The sequence below is a fragment of the Limanda limanda genome, chromosome 13 (assembly GCF_963576545.1).
Source record: "Limanda limanda chromosome 13, fLimLim1.1, whole genome shotgun sequence".
Lineage (NCBI taxonomy): Eukaryota > Metazoa > Chordata > Actinopteri > Pleuronectiformes > Pleuronectidae > Limanda > Limanda limanda.
The window spans coordinates 19217304-19224973 of record NC_083648.1 but is presented as its reverse complement, the minus strand read 5'-3'; positions in this window follow the sequence as shown (position 1 = coordinate 19224973).

Below are 7670 nucleotides of genomic sequence, written 5' to 3'. Positions count from 1 at the left end.
CGCAGATCGTGTTGAAATAGTACGAAGAGGTCCATTTAAAATCCAATCAAATTTTAATTTTCCAAGGGGACTAGATGGAAGGGCGTTTAATAGTAGCCTACAATTCAAAACACTCTCAAATGGAGAGAAAAACATGAGAAGTTTGCTTTTTTACTCGCCACAAAGCAAAGCTGTGAAGATCTGGGATGACTATTTAATTTCTACTAAGATTTTGCACATCCCAATACTTGTGTGTATGTATGTTTTGGCTGTTCTGTGTACTGTGTTTACAAAGTAGCTTTTCCTTTTTCGTTTTAATAAAATGTTTAACCGGGGGGGGGGGGGGGGGCATCATAAAGGAGTTATGCTTAGAGCACCAAAATGGCTAGCAGCGGCACTGCATCAAGGGCTCCTGCAAACACTTTCATCCACGTTTTAAACTAATTCAAGCCTTAATAGATAGACCAACAAGTTGAAGTCAGGCAGATTAAATTCTGACATTTCTCAGAGGAACGTTAGCTACAGCAGATTTCATTAACGTTTGCAGGCCATGCACAGACGTCTCTTTCATTTGTAAGAGGTTATTGCTAATGGTCTTGGTGGAGGAATGTGCTCTACTGGGAACCATTCTAGTTACGTAATGGTAATGCCCTGTGGATGGTGGATGGACCGACAGGCGGACACTGCCATTCATATGCTGCTAACGTTGCAAAATGTATCCTGTATTTTTTATGAAAAGCTGTAAGTAAGTCGACTTGAACAGAAGATCTTAATTTTTCTGACATCAGCGAAGTTAATTTAAAGTTGCTGCATCAGAGCTATCCCCAAAATATATATGTACCGGGTGACCTATTCTCCTATGTATGAGCTGAGGGCTGACATGGTATCAACAGGATCCAGTACAAGTAAACTGGAAGTGAACATGAGTAACAACATCCTCCTACACACCCCAAAACTGAAGGAGAGAGAGGTTTAATCAAGATGCCCTCAGAGAGCTTCACTCTATATATCAATTAAACATATAATATATAACTTCAGCCACTAGGGGTCCCTCAATCAAACAATAACAAAAAATCTAGTTTAATGACAACGGGAAACAGCTTGGGATCCTGGGAGTTGTAGTCTTCAACACCATTGCTTACGACAATCTACCTGACCCGGCCAGACACCTAATTCACCTAATGAAATAAAAACTTGTGACCAATTATGAATGACCGATACAAATAGTGAAAGAGAGAAACAGCCGACTGGCTAGCAGAGCTGGGAAAAGCAGATTTGAGGCATTTAAAAGTCGACCCAAATGAAACGTCCAGTTACTTTGAATAAAATGTTCGATTTCTCTGGGTTTGAACATTGTTGGAAACATTTTGGATGATGTGAGTACACGAGTCAACAAAATATAAAACAGTGTATACTGCAGGTATATTAGGTAGACTGTAGCTTGTAGCAGATCCCCATATAGAGAGATATGTGACACAGAGGAAAGAAGAATTGTTGGAATAGTGTTCAGAGCAGCCGGATGCCTGAGCTTCTGTCTCAGAGGGATTACGTGAACATACCTTGACCTCATTATCTCAATCTCTGGCCGCGTTACTATGATCATCCGACAGTGGAACATTATACATATGACAGAAAATGAAGAGAACCCTAATATGTCCCCTTTAGTAGCAACTTCATTCCTCTTGTTACATATCAGCAGGTGCATCTCTGTTCCCCCTGTTTGGTTGGAAGGAAAATAAGCCGCTCTGTATTTATAAAAACGAGAAAAAAGGTCAGACATATCAGCCAAACACAACCTTGCTCGGGGGGGGGAGCGCATGTGCAGTTTAACCTGGTCCTTTCTAATTCCTGTTGCGTGCTGTTCTCACCTGGTGAGTGTCTCCCCAGGGAAGGTGACAGAGGGCACGGGCGCTGGGTGGAGGGCCTGATGGGAAAACAGAGGCCCCTGGGCACAAACTATGACAACAAACACCATCATCATCTTCATCCTCATCATAATAATCACCAAATCTTCATCTACAGACCCCCCCCCACCCACAATGTATGTAACCGTGGCAACAGGCGGAGGGAGAGGGCGACAGTCACCCTCGATGTTGGTGCACAATGTCAGCGTCAGTACAGCGGCCTTCAGACTGCCTCTGTGAAGGACTTCCTTCTAACCAGCAATTCATGAGACAATGTCATCTTATCCAAAACTTAGAACAAACTGATGATCACAGATCTACGGAGCTGAGCAAAATAACAGAAGCAAAAAAACGATTTTTTTTCTCTCTTGGTAGTTTTCCTGCTTGTCATTTTTCCTAATGTGTTTCCCTGTCACGTTACATCATTTTTCCACTGTTTGTTCCAAGCACTATAATTCACAATTACAAAGGCAGGTACACAAGAGAGTCATATTCATTTAAATATGATTAGCACATTAGAGAGGCACATGAGACCGAGCAGTCGCTGGCGGTTCTGCTGCTGAATGAGAATCGTTTGAGTATATCAACAGTGCAGCCACAGACATGAACATTGGATCAGTAAATGGATCCGCTTCAACAGACGAGAAGTGAGATTCAATAAAAGCATATTTTTCAGAAGGGTTCTTGTTTAATAAGGTTTTGCCAATTTTTGTCCTTTAAGTGTTCTTGTAATATGATGAGGTCATGAAATTACTGGAATAAAGTCATGATATCACAAGGACAAAATCTTAATATCACAAGAATAAAGTCAAAATATATTCATATATTTTACATATATATATATGTATTTGAGGAAAAAGTGGAAAATGTTATGCTATGGGTCATTATAAGGGGGTGAAATCAAAAGGTCAGCCTGTTGCCAACTTAATTCATAAAATCTATAATTGTTTTCCCTTCAAAGTGACCCCAATGCTCCTTTATACAAAATAATTCAAAACAGACGACTGGAAATGGAATTAACTAACCAGTTAGTTAAGAATAAATCTCTCTTTCCCATAGTGAGCTTTGAGTTAGGTATTTGGAAATTATTTATATGTTTTCGTTACTGCCCCTGACTAATTTCAGAAGTAATCTGGACTTCAGGGTTATGGTTATGTGTTATTTGATGTACAGGTTAAGGGGGGGGGACTGGGGTCAGGACCCCTGGTTTATGGCCTGAGCGATCAACAATCTGACTCTATGGATTTGTGGCCTGTCAGAATTTTTTGGTCGGCTGTCGGCTGCATTATGAGCAGTTCCACAGTCTGATTCCCTCACAGCTGCTGTCAGAGGATTCATCATTAACCGTACTGATCTTGTTTTAACGTCACTGGGACCAAGTATGTTGGGGCTCAAAGTCCTGATTGAGACAGTGTTGTGACTAGGGTTGCAAAGGGGCGGAAAGTTTCCGGTAAATTTCCGGAAACTTACCATGGGAAGTTTAGCTCGGGAAATTTGGGAATTTTGAAGAAAAAAAAACCCCCACAACATTTCCAGTTTATTCCCGTTAATTCCCGTATATTCCTGTTAATTCCCGTATATTCCCGTTAATTCCCGTTTATTCCTGTTAATTCCCGTATATTCCCGTTAATTCCCATGGAAAGTTTCCAACTTTGAATATTCCCGGAATTTTGAAACCCTAGTTGTGACATAAACTAAACTTAAAGGGGAGAAAGTTGAAGTAAATATTGTTAGGGCAATCCTTTCTAGGTATAATAATTTGTATCGATATTGTCAAAGGACCTGAACTGGACGAGATGGAGGGAAAACTGTGTTTGGATAAAGCTGATGCTCTTCGGCTTCACATGGCTGGAGCTCATCTGCTACACAGGCAGGTTTTGTGGTAAGTGAGCTGAAAGCTAAGAAGCTGCAACTTCATTCAGAAGGAAAGTTTGCGAAGGAGCCGTGTTGCTGCTGTGAAGCTGCAGGAAGCAGACACAGTGAAATTAATCCAAATTGTCACTTTTTGTCAAAGAACTGTTGGAGAGCGGATTATTTATTTATTATATAAAAAAAAAAAAAAAAAAAAAAAAAAACATTGAGTGACACTCCAGGAAACTTCCCGTTTTACTCTCTGAACTGCAATGAAACAAGAGACATGTCAAATACCTCCCATCTACTCGTCTGTCTGTTTGACATGATGGAGGACCAACTGTCTTTGGAAACCAATGGACTTAGGTGAGGATCTGTTGGAGCAAGTTGAATTAGTTTAAATCAGTTGTAATTTGTATCATTATCGTCTGATACCATCACTTTAGTGGTCTGTCTAAAATGGTACTTTAAAGAGGCTGGATTTAGACCAGTTTAACCTGACATTAAGACTGTATGTAAACATGGAAGACATGATAGCTCTCAAAAGTGAAGCCATACGTGTCTCCATCGAACCTTAGTGGCAGGTTGCAGTCATAAACCTTGCCTCCTCTATGTTAGTGGATGGGACTTGGAGCAAACTAAAATGTCAAAAAGACATTTTTCTGACAAATATGTTTTTTGTCATTTTAGGTATCACACTGATGTTTGTTCAAGTGTTCATCTTTCTGATAATAGATACTATTAAAACACTGTTATCCCAATAATCAATCAGTCAATATTAAAACTATAAACCACTTTACCTACACACTGACACATCACATAAACTAGCTGGAGCTGACAGTTGGCACCATCTGCACATTTGGATGAAAGGGAAAGATTTTGGGAAAACGTTGATCGTGGTCGGGGGCTGTGTGGCACTAAAACCAGGAGACAACTTTCTGTCACCTGTGAGTATCAACATATCCAATAAAATATTCACAATCACTACATATTTGTTGTCATTAAGCAGCATATGCTCATTTGACTTTGACATTCAACAGTTTCACACTGAAATTAAGCTGTTTAGATTTTCAAATGTAGCTGGCACTGTTTGGCTCAGTCTGGATTTATCTCTCATGTAAGTGGAGCATTGTCTTACATTTAACCATCAAATCACAACATTAGTAATCACTTCAACACTGTATATTTAAAATTCACACACTGACACGTGTGTCAAACGGTCAAGATGTGTCAGGATCATGTGTGTCTACTACAATATGTACAATGCCGCTCAATCTTTAATGGAAAGAAAATGCGGGATGACATGTGGGATTAATAAACAATCGAGATGACGGTGAGATGTGGTTTCAACCATCTGGAAACATGACACAGAGGACGAGTTCGGCTCCGGTCGGAGGCACAAACCGTGTAAGGTCACCTTTGGCATCTGGCCTGTGACTCATTCATCAGCGAAGGAAAGGTTAGGCTACATGCTTCTGTGAAAGTGCACGTCATGCATGATCATTCTTCACTCCAGGCTGAATGGTGTGCATCCCATCCCGTATTTAGTCAACATGTCACATCTTATCTGTGTGTACGTGTGTGTCTCAGCTGCGTCTCGCCCGCGTGGGCTTCGCGTGAGAACACAGCGCGACCCAGTGAACGTGGACTCAATATTGTACGTCCACGTCTGCACCTCGTCCCAGCGAAAGGCAGAAGGCACGAGTGTGTTTGTGAAAGCATATCCATCATTGCACCTCGGGCCCGTGTGTCGGCCGAGCCGCGATCTCAGGGAACACCTCGTGTTTCCGTGTGTCGCATTCAGGCAGCAGCAAATCTCGGATGACAAGAGAGGCGCCGAGGAAATAAGTCCATGAAACATTAAGCAGAAGCTTCCCTGGAGGTGACTGTTATTCATATACGCACATCTCCGAACCAGAGGCTTATCAAATGTGGCACGTCTGCAGCAGCTTTTTCAGCAGCTACTCCAGCCCCATGCACCCAGTTTAATCACAAGAACTGGGGGACTGGGACTTCTGCGGCGGTGGGTTTACCGAGGGTAAGGCATGGCCGAATTGATTTCAAGTGGCTGCCAACGTCTTATCGGCCTCTGGCTAAGCACCCTGCTAAACGCCCCTGTCAGAACGCCACTGTAGCCCGACCATGGACGAGATTTAACTGCTCCTAAATCACGACGACCAGTGTGTTTCGCCGTGATGTCCGGCGACTGGAAGCAAGTGCGGCAAATTGGGTCATAGAAAGATGAGTGGTGCAATTTGAAGAAAAGAGGAAGGAAATGAGCAATAACACTCGTGAAGATGAAGGCGGAGGGAGGGGACGGGGGAAATCTGTGACAGAAATTGTAAATCCGCGTTTAATGTCGCGGCCTCGAATGGTATCCGCAGAACATCAAAGAAAACCCCCCCTTGCTCCCCTCTCACAAAAACCTAAGAAAGCAAAGCACTCAGAGGATTATTCTCCACCAATCGCATCGGCTCAACACCGACGGGATCCTCCACCCTCCCACACCGAGAGAGAGGAGTACGCATGGTGAGAGAGAAAGAGAGGAGAGAGCTATAGGGAGGCCGGAGGAGGAGAAGGGAGAGGAGGGTGAGAGCGGTGGGAAAAAAATATATATAGCTAGATGTGTGAGTCAATCAATAACCAAGTGTGGAAAAAAGTGAATTAAAGTAGAAACAAGGTAATTGAGTGAAAGAAGGAGAAAATTAAGGTTAGAGGGTTTGCCCTTTAAAAGGACAGGTAAGCATTCAGAACTGGCACTAGTAAAGAAACACACACACACACACACACACACACACACACACACACACACACACACACACACACACACACACACACACACACACACACACACACACACACACACACACACACACACACACACACACACACACACACACACACACACACACACACACACACACACACACAGGTGAGCCTTGTCCTCTTGGCCTCCAGAACATTTTCAGTTTACATACCTTTTTTTCCCCAGACTGGTACGAGATCTCTGTGACCTTTGACTATTGAAATTCATCCCTCAACAATCTCTGAAATCAGTTCATCTTTGAGTCCAAATGACAACTGGTCAACATTGGAAGAATTTCACTCAACAAAGACTTGAGAAGGCCACTGTGACTTTGACCTTTTGACCCTGAGATATTACATATACCTGGTTGCCGTTCTACTTTGTCCCTCCCTGTTTCAACGCCTCTGGGTGGTGCAAACACAGCCGAAGATGTTTCTGTGCCAGTTAAAAATGTTTCAACGTGGGAGAAAGGAAAGAAAAAAGCTCCTTGACTTTTTTTCTTGGCTGAATCGAGCATTACATCATAAACACAGGCGAGAGAAAAAGAAACGAGCGAGAGATGTAATTGAAAGATTCCAGACGAGTCATGAGATCAATCAGAGGATGAACTAATACACGTAGCTCACAAGGTCGGTGGCTTTTAGAGCAACTGTTGATTGGTGCTTTAGCTCAGTGACGGTAAGCCGACCTTTTTTGTGTTAAAATTGGTGACTGTTCCTTAATAAAGTGGAAAACAAATTGGAAAGTAAATTCTGCAAGAAGACTGTAGTTCATTTCGACATTCTTCAGAAAGAGTCACATGAAAGAGTGAACCAGCCGACGCGAAAGTATAAAGCAGACACCTGTACACCGAAATAAAAACACATTCAACAGCACACTGAGAATATTCCGGGCCATAACAGAGCTCAGATAAAAGCAGAGTGCCTGAGTAAAGAGGATTGCAGCTCTGCATTTACAGATAATCTTTGGGACGAGGCGTGGCAAAGAGAAACCCAGGAATTCTGTTAACAAAATGAAGGGGGTGGGGGGGGAAAGGGAGCATCAGGCACGCTTATCTCTGAAAGGCTCCCTCTACCCAACCGGGTCAGATGAATAAAGAGGTTTTAACCCAATTTCTCACATCAGCCAGC